Here is a 10824-nt window from a genome sequence, read left to right on the forward strand (position 1 = left end):
AATTTCACTCACATAGTCACGGGCCCCCACTCCATCACTTAGAAGTGCATCCTTGTCGTCAAGTGTATGCCCGTCCTCCATCAAACGAAGGTTTTGGAGGGCGAGGACTGGTCAATGATGAAGCATGACACCAGGTGGTGTGTGAGACCAGTCCGTGTCTTTTTGTGAGATGCCCACACTCACGACGTTCTTGTAGCTCGCTTTGGGTTATCACACTGGGAGCAGCTCTTTTGTGATGAACATCCATTTTGTGATGCCAGGGCTTTAGAAAGGCTTTACTGGGTAGACCAGTGTGAACATGTCTCTTCCTCAAGAAAGGTGGAATGCTACCCCCGCCGCCAGAACTAGCTGGGTGAGGGGGGCGGGTGTAGTATTCCAAAGCATTTGACACCAAACACAACATGTTTCCGTGCAGCCATCCCAAAGTCAGCATTTACCGCGAGGTTATAATGCACTTTAGAGTATATGGTCAGGCTGCACCACAAACCGCATCAGAGGAGGTACTCCTAACGTTGCAGTGGGGCTCTGCTCATGCAGGGGCACCCTCTCACATAAAAATCAAGCACTCTGCCGTCAGGATTGTTAAGGCCTGCCATAGGAGTGACTTCTAGGTTTTATATGTGTGCAATGGTAGTGATAGAGGTAGCCTATACCATAGTAAGGGGTGCAGGCACCAGCTTACACAGGCTGCAGTAGCAGACCTGTGGTATCATTTTGGAGTGCTTCCCAGGGGTAGCATAATACATGCTTCAGCCCCTGGTAGGCCTCAGGTACCTATGCCCTAGGTACATAGTATGCCATATACTAGGGGCTTATAAGGCACTCCAGAATCCAATTAGAGATGTACCTAATGTACATGGAAACCATTTTAGAGAAGAAGCAGCTAGGCTGGGGTCCTGATTAGCAGGGCCACAGCCAGACTAAGGTCGAAAAACAGTGAAACATCAGCAAAAAGTGGGGGTACCCATGTGATGCAGATCCTACTCTCCTACACAAACGAAATACAAATGGACCTTTCCTGGGTAAACTGATAAAGAGCAGCGTTCGCCCAGATGTCACAATCCATAGAAGAGAATGCCATACTATCAGACTTCCAAACAGGATTCTGCCCGCTTTTATTTAATGCAATTTTATAAAGCATGAACATTCCCCGAAGGTGTCAGAGCGCTTTACAAAAGAACCAGTTGCATTACATAAGGCCTTTGGATTACATGAGTTACATACAAGATACAAACAGAAAAAATTGCAAATGTACAAGTTGTAAAGTCACTGAAGGAGGAGATACAAACGGAAAGCTCTAAAAATCACACAGGAATGGTAGTAAGTACAAAGGTCTACTACATATACTAGTGGTTAGAGTTCTCTTTGCCATCTGGAATGACCTGAACACAACAGACTGCAACGGGGTTGCTGTGCTACTTCTCTTGGACCTCTCGGCTGCCTTTGACAAGGTTCACCATGACACTGATACAAAGACTCTACGAAGCCTGCATAGAAGGGAATGCTCTAGACTGGATCACATACTACCTACAAAAACAGAATCTTATGTCATCAATACTTCACCTTTCTCGTCCAAACCGTACTCCACAAAAGCAGGGGTCCCTCAAGGATCTATCATCTCACTCATGCTTTTCAACATCTACATGAAATTATCAGTACTGATCAATCAATTTCACCTTACGTGCTATAAATATGCATATGACCCACAAATACTCCTTTAACTGGAATGTCCCAAAGAAATTGGAAACTCGCCAATTTCCAGTTGTCTCAGCTGTGAATCAATGGATGACTTGGAGCCACCTCAAATTGAATGCTTCCAAAATGGAAATACTCACATGTTGGGATTGGAAACATTATGACCCACTTGACGCCTGGCCTGATGAACTGGGATCACCTCCTAAAGTATCGAAGGAAGTAAAAAACATCGTAATGACCATGGACTCTACGCTATTGATGAATGCCCAAGTGGACAAACTAGCAAGATCAAGTTTTGTTACTATAAAAACTCTGCAGCTAATCTTTCCCCATTTGGGAACTCCACAGAGTCCAAGCTACCATCTCCTTTGTTCTATCCAAACTCAATTGCGCCAATAGCCTCTACCGGAGATCACCTTTAACAACCATAAGACTACAACTGATGATTCATTACTCTGCTGCCAGACTACTCTTGCATATCTAACCGCAAAACCACATCTCCCCTGCCTTGAAAGCCCTGCATTGGTTAATCCACGTTAAAGCCGCTTTGCATCACCCACAAAATGATACATGGAATGGGACTGCTCTTCTTCAGGAATAAAATCAAACACATTTAACAAAGGAACCCCTGCTCTAGAGTGGCACCTTGCCTCAAAATCCCAAGATGCAAGAAAAAACAAGCATTGGCAAAGACAATAGGTCTCGCCTTTGGGACCTTATAAGTGTTTCGCCATGCAACAGTTGATGTTGTACCAAGGATATTGTGCTGCATAACTATACTTATTAGTTCCCAAAAGCGAGACCTATTGGCTATGCCAATGCTTGTTTATTTGCTAATCAATCTCGGATCAGTAAGTAAAAAAAAATGTGGTCTTTTGAAGGTGGTGTATGCTTGTTGAACACATGCACATGCCTACAGAATGATGTAGCAGCTACATCATGGCATATTTATTGATTTTGCCATGCTGATATACATCATGGCTAATAAAGAATTGACAGTGCCAATAAGTCTTCTACACGAGACTTATTGGCTTTGCCAGTGCTCGTTTCCTGGGGCACTGTGCATGAGGTAGACCATGACTGCTCAGCCATGTCACCCAATCTGCCTCACTCCACCCCGCTCAGCCATGTCACATGGAGTGGGAGGGGTCAAGGATGCCCAACGCTCCATCTCATACCTAGTAACCATAATCCTGGTCGATAGGAAGCATGTGCAGTCGCAGCTATGACCAAGGCCATTGGAATAATGTGATACTGTGGCTTCTGCTTTTTTCACATAGTTATGGATTTGTTGCATTTGCCCCATCATCTAAAAATCTTTGCCCAGACAGTATTACCATGGGTAAAAAACACAATGAAACTAAGTAAAACTTTGTTGCTGCATTCTGCCGGAGAAGTTGCCTTTTCTTGGCGCATAATTTAGTCAACCTTGCCACAAAATGTAATGCTACCCTGCCCCATAATTCCAGAGGCCCTGGCTAGGATACTGGTGGGTGTGCCCTGCAAATTCCGGGATCTGGGCCTAGGTTCGACAACCCTCTGCCACCCAGTGATACTGGGACAGGTGTGTATTTGGGCACTTGTATGTGCAGCGAATGTAGCCTGTTAAAGAGCTAGTCTATCCTATAGCCACCCCCCCTCCTCCGCCCCCTTCTATACAACTAGTCGCCTGCTCTCTGCCCCTCTCGCTCGCCTCTTACAAACACTTACTGCGGATGTCCAGTGTTAAAACAACAAACACCGCCTGAAGGCTCGAAGAAACAGGCCTGCTTTGAAGAATACGCTGCCAGTTTGGCGTGCCTCTTCTGTGCCGCTGCAGGAATTACTTGCTGCTCTGCATTTTATCCAGGCGGACCGCAAGCCATTTAAAATATCAAAAACAAAATGTGGGTGGATGAGGAAAAGGTGGGGGTCTGGCTGATCAGCTTACGGGAACCTGAAGAACCAGCCTTCCCCCCTGTGCAACCCCCTTTCCCTCGACACACAGCCACTTAAGTAAGGGGGGCTCCCAGCTGCGGTGGGAAAACAGGGTAAAACACCCAGCAGAGGATGTTATCTGGGAGGTGTGGCATGAGGTGTCGAAAAGGTCACATTTCCTTTCACTGGAGCGAGTGGCTCACCCGGGGTCACTCCTTCTCGGGGACAGCAAATGGGCTTTTAATGGCACCAGCATGTGCTGAAGTAGAGCTCTGCCCTTATCTCCAATCAGCCCCCAGAGGGCCCTTGAAGCCGACTGAACACGCAGAGCCGCAGATTAGAGCTCCTCTCGCGCGCTGTCCAAACAGGCGCGACACGGGAGCCCCGGGGGCTTTAATGCTCATTAATGCCCAGCGTGTTTATAGTGGTGGTGATTAACACAGCAACAGTGGCACGTCTGCATGGGAGCCACAATAAAAAGCTTCCTCGAATCCCAGCAAAGCAACCACCAGTGTTTACGGCGAACCAAAACTGCAGCTGTCTGATTAAAAAGGGGCATTAAATATTATGTCGGAAAAGCGAACACAAAACCACAAAAACTTTATCCGCAAAAAGTTTCAAGTGGCACTTTGTTTTTTTAGAGATATGCGAAAAGACATCGCTGCAGGGCCAAATTGTTAGTACAGCATCTGCAATATTACATCTACACATTGATAAGTTTGTTTTTTGAGATTTCTTTTTGAGGCTAGATTTACTTTGTTAAATATGCCCGCAATTTTGTTGCATCACAGGCTCTGAAGTAGCAGAAAGGAACAAAGGTAGGCGCTACATGGAATACATATTGAATAAATGAAAGATATTTGCACATAATTTGAAGCAATCTCACTTTATTTGTTCCGAGCAACAACAAATTATTTTTTTTCTTTTAAATATTGATGTAGGAATGTTTATGCCTAGTTTTAAGCAGTTATTTGTAAGTTAAGAAAACGCAACCAAACACAAACTACAATAAAATCAACAAAAAAAACTCAGATCGTTTCTCGCCCTCGACTGTTTGGATTATAAATCAATGACTTCACAATGGGATTGTGACAAGCGCAGCACATTCTGCCAGCAACTTTATTGAATAAATGCTAGCATTATAACATTGAAACCCTTCCTGGAAGAAAGATTTGACTTTAAAGTTCACAAAATCACTTAAGAATTAAACTGATACCTCAACCTTTTCTTGAGTCTGCGCATCGGCAAAAAGCTTACCCGCTAAAAAGAAAACTAAGACATTGATCTAATTTCCGGTGGAAAGCTATAAAATTAGGTCACACACAAAGAAAATCAGAATAGTAAACTTTAATATGGTACAAAAATAAGCGCAAAGTCTGCAGAACAGAAGCTGACTTTCACAAAAAAATAAAGATGATTACATCTGTACCGCCCTCTCCCGTCCCTCTTCGTGACCCCTTCGCTTCTGTTTTCACATACATAGGTGGTATTGCTCAATTCTTAGAAAGAATCCTTAGCGGGTGAACTTAGTAAGAGGGAATTGCCCTTAGAGAAGTTAAAAGAAACCTTTTTTATTCAGATCTTATTTGGTTTGCTGTACTTTGTGTTCCCTTAATAAATTGACTGTGTACGGAATGATAGTTACCGTGGAAGTCCTGGGCCCAAGACAAGGGATGTTCATGCCTTGTCTCCGATGCATTGAACAGTGTAATAATTAAAGTTGTGGCCGAGGTATGATGATTAAGTAGGTTTATTAGATCTTTAGTACAGGATTACAGAAGAATCAGGTCTTAAGTACAGGAATATAGAAAGCCCCACCAGGAGCTCCCTTCCTGCTCAGCCGAATCTCTCAACTGACATCCATCCACCAGGTATCCTCCACATTCTATCATTACGTCAAGATACCACAAACAGGGTGGCCAGCACCCCTCATCGGCAGAGCTCGGACGGATCTATAAGGGGAGTGGGCGATAATTGGGGTCCGCACCCCCTGTATGGCTGCAGAGGCTGCGAATTAATTTACGGGTCGGGGAGCGGCGTTGCTGATGGGCCGTGCATGGCACTGATACCAGGAGTGCGCGTGCTGGGTTTTAAAGGTTGTAATATGCAGGTTATTGGAAGCGTCTTTGGGGCCTGTTTCTTGGGAGTGATCGGCCAGACTGGAAATTCTGCGGGTTACAGCAGCGGCGGACCCAGGTGCGGGGTCACTCTCCATGGCTTCCGCGCGGGGCTAGACAGGGGTCCCTGGCAGATTTACCGGTCTGGGAGGGGCTGTGTGTCTCTACCCCGCTCCTCCCAGAGGGGCAGATCGGTGAGGTCCTCAAAGGGGAAGCAAGGGGGCATTAACCAGGAGGCTGTGTGTCTTTTGCAGGGATGCGTGTGTGCATGTCGGTCAGTGTGATGTCTGTGTCTGTTCACAAGACAGCGTGATAACGTATGCATGCCCGTGGCCTTGAGTCCGTTTGCCTCTTATAAATTATACGGGTGCATGTGTATGCCCTTAAAATATGAGAGTATATGGTTATAGGTGCCAGTGTGTGTTCTTATATGTGTTAGTTAGTGACCCTGTTTTTAAGAACCTGCAGATCTGTGCATGTTTAGACGTGCATCTGCACCAGGGTAGTTGCGTTTTCATTCAGTGTGCCGCCTGTGTATGATTATTTTTGTATTATTTTACAGAGATTTTTTATAGCGCGAACTTGACCCGCATCTGGTCAGATGGCTTTACATAGCACCAGTTGCATTACATGAGGACACGTTCATTTTTGTTAGGAACGTGGAGATTAAGTGATTTGCCCAGAATCACAGGATGTTCAGAGTCATTGCGGAGACTCTAGCCCAGTTTTTCAGGTTCGAGGTCGACCGCCCAAACCGTTAGGCCAACTCCTCTTCCGGATGTACTTGCGGTGTACGCAAGACAGTCTGGTGAGTATACTTTAATATGTAGAAAGTGTGTGGGCGAGCTCTGAAGCGTCCCTTTGTCATTCCTGGCTGCGTGTGTCTGTACCCGATGTATGCTCGTGTTTAGATCCGGTGAGGTGTGCGCCAAAATTAGTTTGTATGAGGTGTGCTAGTGAGTGCGGCTGTGCGTGTGATTCAAATGTGTGCCTGATACCAGACAGGTTCTGAATCGAAACTTCTGTCTCCAAAACGTGTATGAATCGCCTGCCCAGTGAGTGCCACCGAGCGACGTACACTCATGCCAGACAGCTCGGGCCCCCCAAACTCCACTTAACACAACTGTTTACTCGCAGATCCCAACAGCCCAAGGGGTGGGTGCTATGGGTGAAAATAAATCCCCAGGTCGTTGACCCCTGTCCTCCCCTTTGAAACACATGGCCCCATAAACATAAAGCTTTCATAACGCACGGAAGGCAGATGAGCCTGTCCAAATGGGACGGCTCAAAAAGCCAAACAAAAACGTCACAAACAGCTCATTTCCAATGGCTGGCCACCGTTTAGCATAAACGGTGACACCAGCCAATGGAAAACAGGGACAGGGCTTAATGCCCTTTACAGAAAATACCCAAAAACATTAAATCTCGCCAGCGAGCCTGCACATGTGCGCAGCCCACGCCAGGCGAGACCTAAAACCTATGGGTGGCACATCCTTCTCTGTTCAAAGAGCCACAAACTATGGAACTATTTACCCCCCACCCCAACATAATTTCCCATAGACAACTTATCTTCAGAAAACGAAAGAATTGGCTCTTCCCCACATAAGCACCACAAGCAAACAAAAGTACAGCATATTCGGTATATAAGCATTTATTTGTATTATAGATATGTAGCTATATGTGTGTTGCTTTATATAAACATGTAGATTTTGGTTTAAAAAATGTATACATTTTTAAGAACACTAGAAAACCAGAGTTTATCTAATACATCTTTAATCTACATATACTTACCTACTTTATGCATCTATATACCTTACATGTACTTGGATCTACATATTTATTGTTTTCCTCCCAAAAAAACGTATACAATGCAATATCCTATTTCTCACCCTATCGCTCTCAATTTATCTGTCCCCAACTCTGGCTCATCTCAAACCTCTAGTACTCCTTCCTATGCACTACCCCATTTCTAACCCTATACCTCAATCAACCTCTTTAATCTGCATATACTTCATTTATGCATCTACATACTTTCCATGTACTTATGGATCTATATATTTATTACTTTCTTCTAATTCGGCATATCCAATGCACTACCCTATACTCACCCTATACCTCTCAATATATCTTCTACCTCAACTGACTCATCTCAAGCCCCTACTACTCTTTACAATGCACTATTCTATTTCGCACCCTATACCGCTATCAATATATCCTCTACATCCACTCATTCATCATAAACACCATACCGCAACATAATCCCCAAAACAACCCTTTCTAGACTGTCCCCTACTCGACCCCTCCTTGCATCATCTGACACCTTTTCTATTATACCGATCCCCAAATCAAGCCTTTCTAAACTCTTCCCCTCCACATTCCTTTTTACTTATCACAAGCCTCCTCCTACTGCTATGACCTCCAAAACCCCCAAAAAACTAAATCCTTCACTCTTCTATCTCTCCACTATCCTGTCAATGAAAATAACAGACTAACATGTCCATTTCTCAAATTTCATATTTCACTATACTAATTCCCCACTAATACTCTATGCGTTCCGGAGAAGCGTGCTACTTGCAGAAAAAGCACTTTGTCGCCTCATCAGGGGTAGTAAGAGCAATATAAATGCAATTACAATAACTATTGCAAGGTTTGAGTGACAAGTTTATTAAATTAATATATTTGATGGCTAAATAGAATTAAATGGTCCAGTGTGTACGTTTTAGCAGTGGAACTAGAATACTTGACAGCTAATCTGTGTTTTACCACTTCATCTGAAGAATACTTTAATCCAAAACTGGGCAGGTAACAAAAGTGACATGCAGGGTAAGGTCATTACCTTGGGCTTGCCACCCCAGTGGAGGTCTACTGGACTATTAGACACGTTGGAAATATAGAAAGAACCTAGAGATGCAGGTTTGTAATCCCAGCTTCCCGTTTGGTCAAATTGCAAGCTCTCGTTAATCACTTTAACTCATTTATGCTCGGTTTTGCCAGGATTGAGAGTTTTGGGAGCATTGTAAAAGCTGGTAGCACACGTGTAATTAAAAAAAAAAAAAAAAAAAAAAAAAAAAAAAAGAGGACGGGATCAGTACCCGGACTCATAACTCATCCACCCAAAGCTGCTAAACATATACCCTCGGATGCAAGTCGCAGTATGCTACAGTCTCTGGACTGCTTACCTGCTCGATCCTGGGACAACCACTCACTAGGTCAAGGGGCTGAAAGAGTTAAAGTGGCGTGGGTGGGAGAGTTTAAAGCGGTCAAGAAACAAAACGCTTCCGACGGGGGCCCTGCAGGGCCTTTGTGCGGGCAGGGGGACAGGAGACATGACCGCAGGACCAACCCGCAAAATGTGGGACGGTTGGACCCCTTGCGGAGTGGCATGTCCCCCCCGCTCCCTCAGCCAGTACGGCCATGCAGAGCTTCACACCACCTGAGCCCAGAGCCTGCACGAAGGGGTCCGGTCACACACGAACAACGCCGCCTCCCGCAACACACAATAGAAGGGATCAGAGGCCGGCTGGCGGTCGGGATCCCCATAGGCCCTCCCGCGGGCTCATCGCATTGGGCCCCCCCCCCTGCTGGTGCCCCCGGTGAGAGGGGGGCACCGTCCACCTCCCGCACCCCTTCTCACCTCCCGGTTCCAGTCAGACCTACCCTCACTCGCGGTCGGTTTTCAAACGGGCCACCTCGCGCATGTGCAAACTTAAAAGCCAGCCTCCGGCCGCTCCCATTGGTGCACTTGAAAAGAAACCGAGGCGCACCCGTTACCATGGTGAGAGGAGGACGCCAGTGGGGAGCGTGACATGGAAGAAGGACTGAAGTACGCTGGCTTCCGCACGTGCACGTCCGGGGTAAGGGAGAGAAAAGAAAGACTAACAGACCCAACGTTGACACTTTAGTAACAAATCTAAACATTCAAGTACTAACGAAGCGTGGCTGTTGAAAGCGTTGTGTTTGTTCGTGAGCTATAATGAATTCAGTAAAAAAGTCCGTCAATTATATAAAGGATTTTTAGGTCGAGCCTAGAGCCAGCGCGCATGCGCTGCGAGTCTTGAGGCGAATATCAAATAGCAGCCCCGCCCAGTCTCCGTCCATATTTGCCATTGGCTTGTGTCAATTGTCTGCCCTAAATGCTAGCTTCTGATTTCCTAATATGCTTGTTTGTCTCTCCTTAGTACCACCTCCTCTTCATTTGTCACCTCCCAAAGCAACTGTCAACTTTACTTCCATGGTGTTAAGAACTCAAGGGAGGCAGTAATGTAGAACGAGTTCATTATTTCTAACATCCACAACACAGGCTCCGGGAGCGGAGCTCAGGGATGTGCCGCGCGGCGGGTCATCAGCTGTCAACTGTCACAACAGGTGACGTGGACAACTGATGAGGGAGCGGGCGGTACGGTGTCCTCGCAGGGACACAGTTGACAACAGATAAGGTGCCCTCGCAGGGACGCAACTAGTAGACACAACACATCTTCCCCCGAAGGAACAGAAAGGAGAGGGGAGAAGGGAAAGAGAAGAGGGAAGAAAAGAAGAAGAGGAGGAAAGAGGTGAGAGGAAGGAGAGGGAAGGTTGGCAAAAACGGGAAAACCAAACATACAAATAGTTAATCACAGACGTAGTCAGAAAGATTCACTGGAGGTAGCACCCTTCTTCCCACTCTGCTGGTGAAGACCGGGGAAGCCTCGCCCAGCTCTGGAATGGGAGGTAGTTGTCTGCTGACTCTTCCCGTGATAGAGTTCCGGGGGGAAATCTGTTCACAGACCGCAGGAATGAGAGGAGCTCGGCTGTAAGTGGCAGGCTCATTAGCGATAGGCTCTGCTTCAGATTCACAGTCAGATGAATCGGACAAAGATCTGCTTTTTTTACTCTCTAAGGTTAGTTCTCTACGGATAGCTCCTTCCGTGGGAGTGGCAGTTATATCAGATATGTGTCTGCACACTGAGAGAGCAGAAAAATGCCATACTCTTCCGTTGCTTAACAAGGCTGAGTTGCAGTACAACTTGCGTACAATCAAGGGTTTAGGAAATCTGTCCTGCCCTTTGCTTACATGCCCGCTCCGCTTTACCTTAACAGTGTCCCCAATTTTGAGTTG

General features: G+C 46.0%; 1 protein-coding gene across 3 annotated transcripts in view; it reads right to left on the reverse strand.

Moving 5' to 3' along the window:
- CDC20 (cell division cycle 20) overlaps nucleotides 1-9515 on the reverse strand; it is a 53782-nt gene extending 44267 nt beyond the window's left edge. Inside the window, exon 1 of one of the 3 annotated variants that reach the window (XM_085602973.1) lies at nucleotides 9387-9515. The gene's annotated coding sequence lies outside the window, so the exon portion shown is untranslated. Of the gene's footprint in view, nucleotides 1-8908; nucleotides 8930-9363 lie in introns of those variants that run through there. The other 2 variants (XM_085602974.1, XM_085602975.1) reach the window with 2 other exon arrangements.
- Between the last annotated feature and the right edge of the window lie 1309 nt (nucleotides 9516-10824).

Source organism: Triturus cristatus, chromosome 4_2 (assembly GCF_964204655.1).
Source record: "Triturus cristatus chromosome 4_2, aTriCri1.1, whole genome shotgun sequence".
In the NCBI taxonomy this organism is placed as follows: Eukaryota; Metazoa; Chordata; class Amphibia; order Caudata; family Salamandridae; genus Triturus; species Triturus cristatus.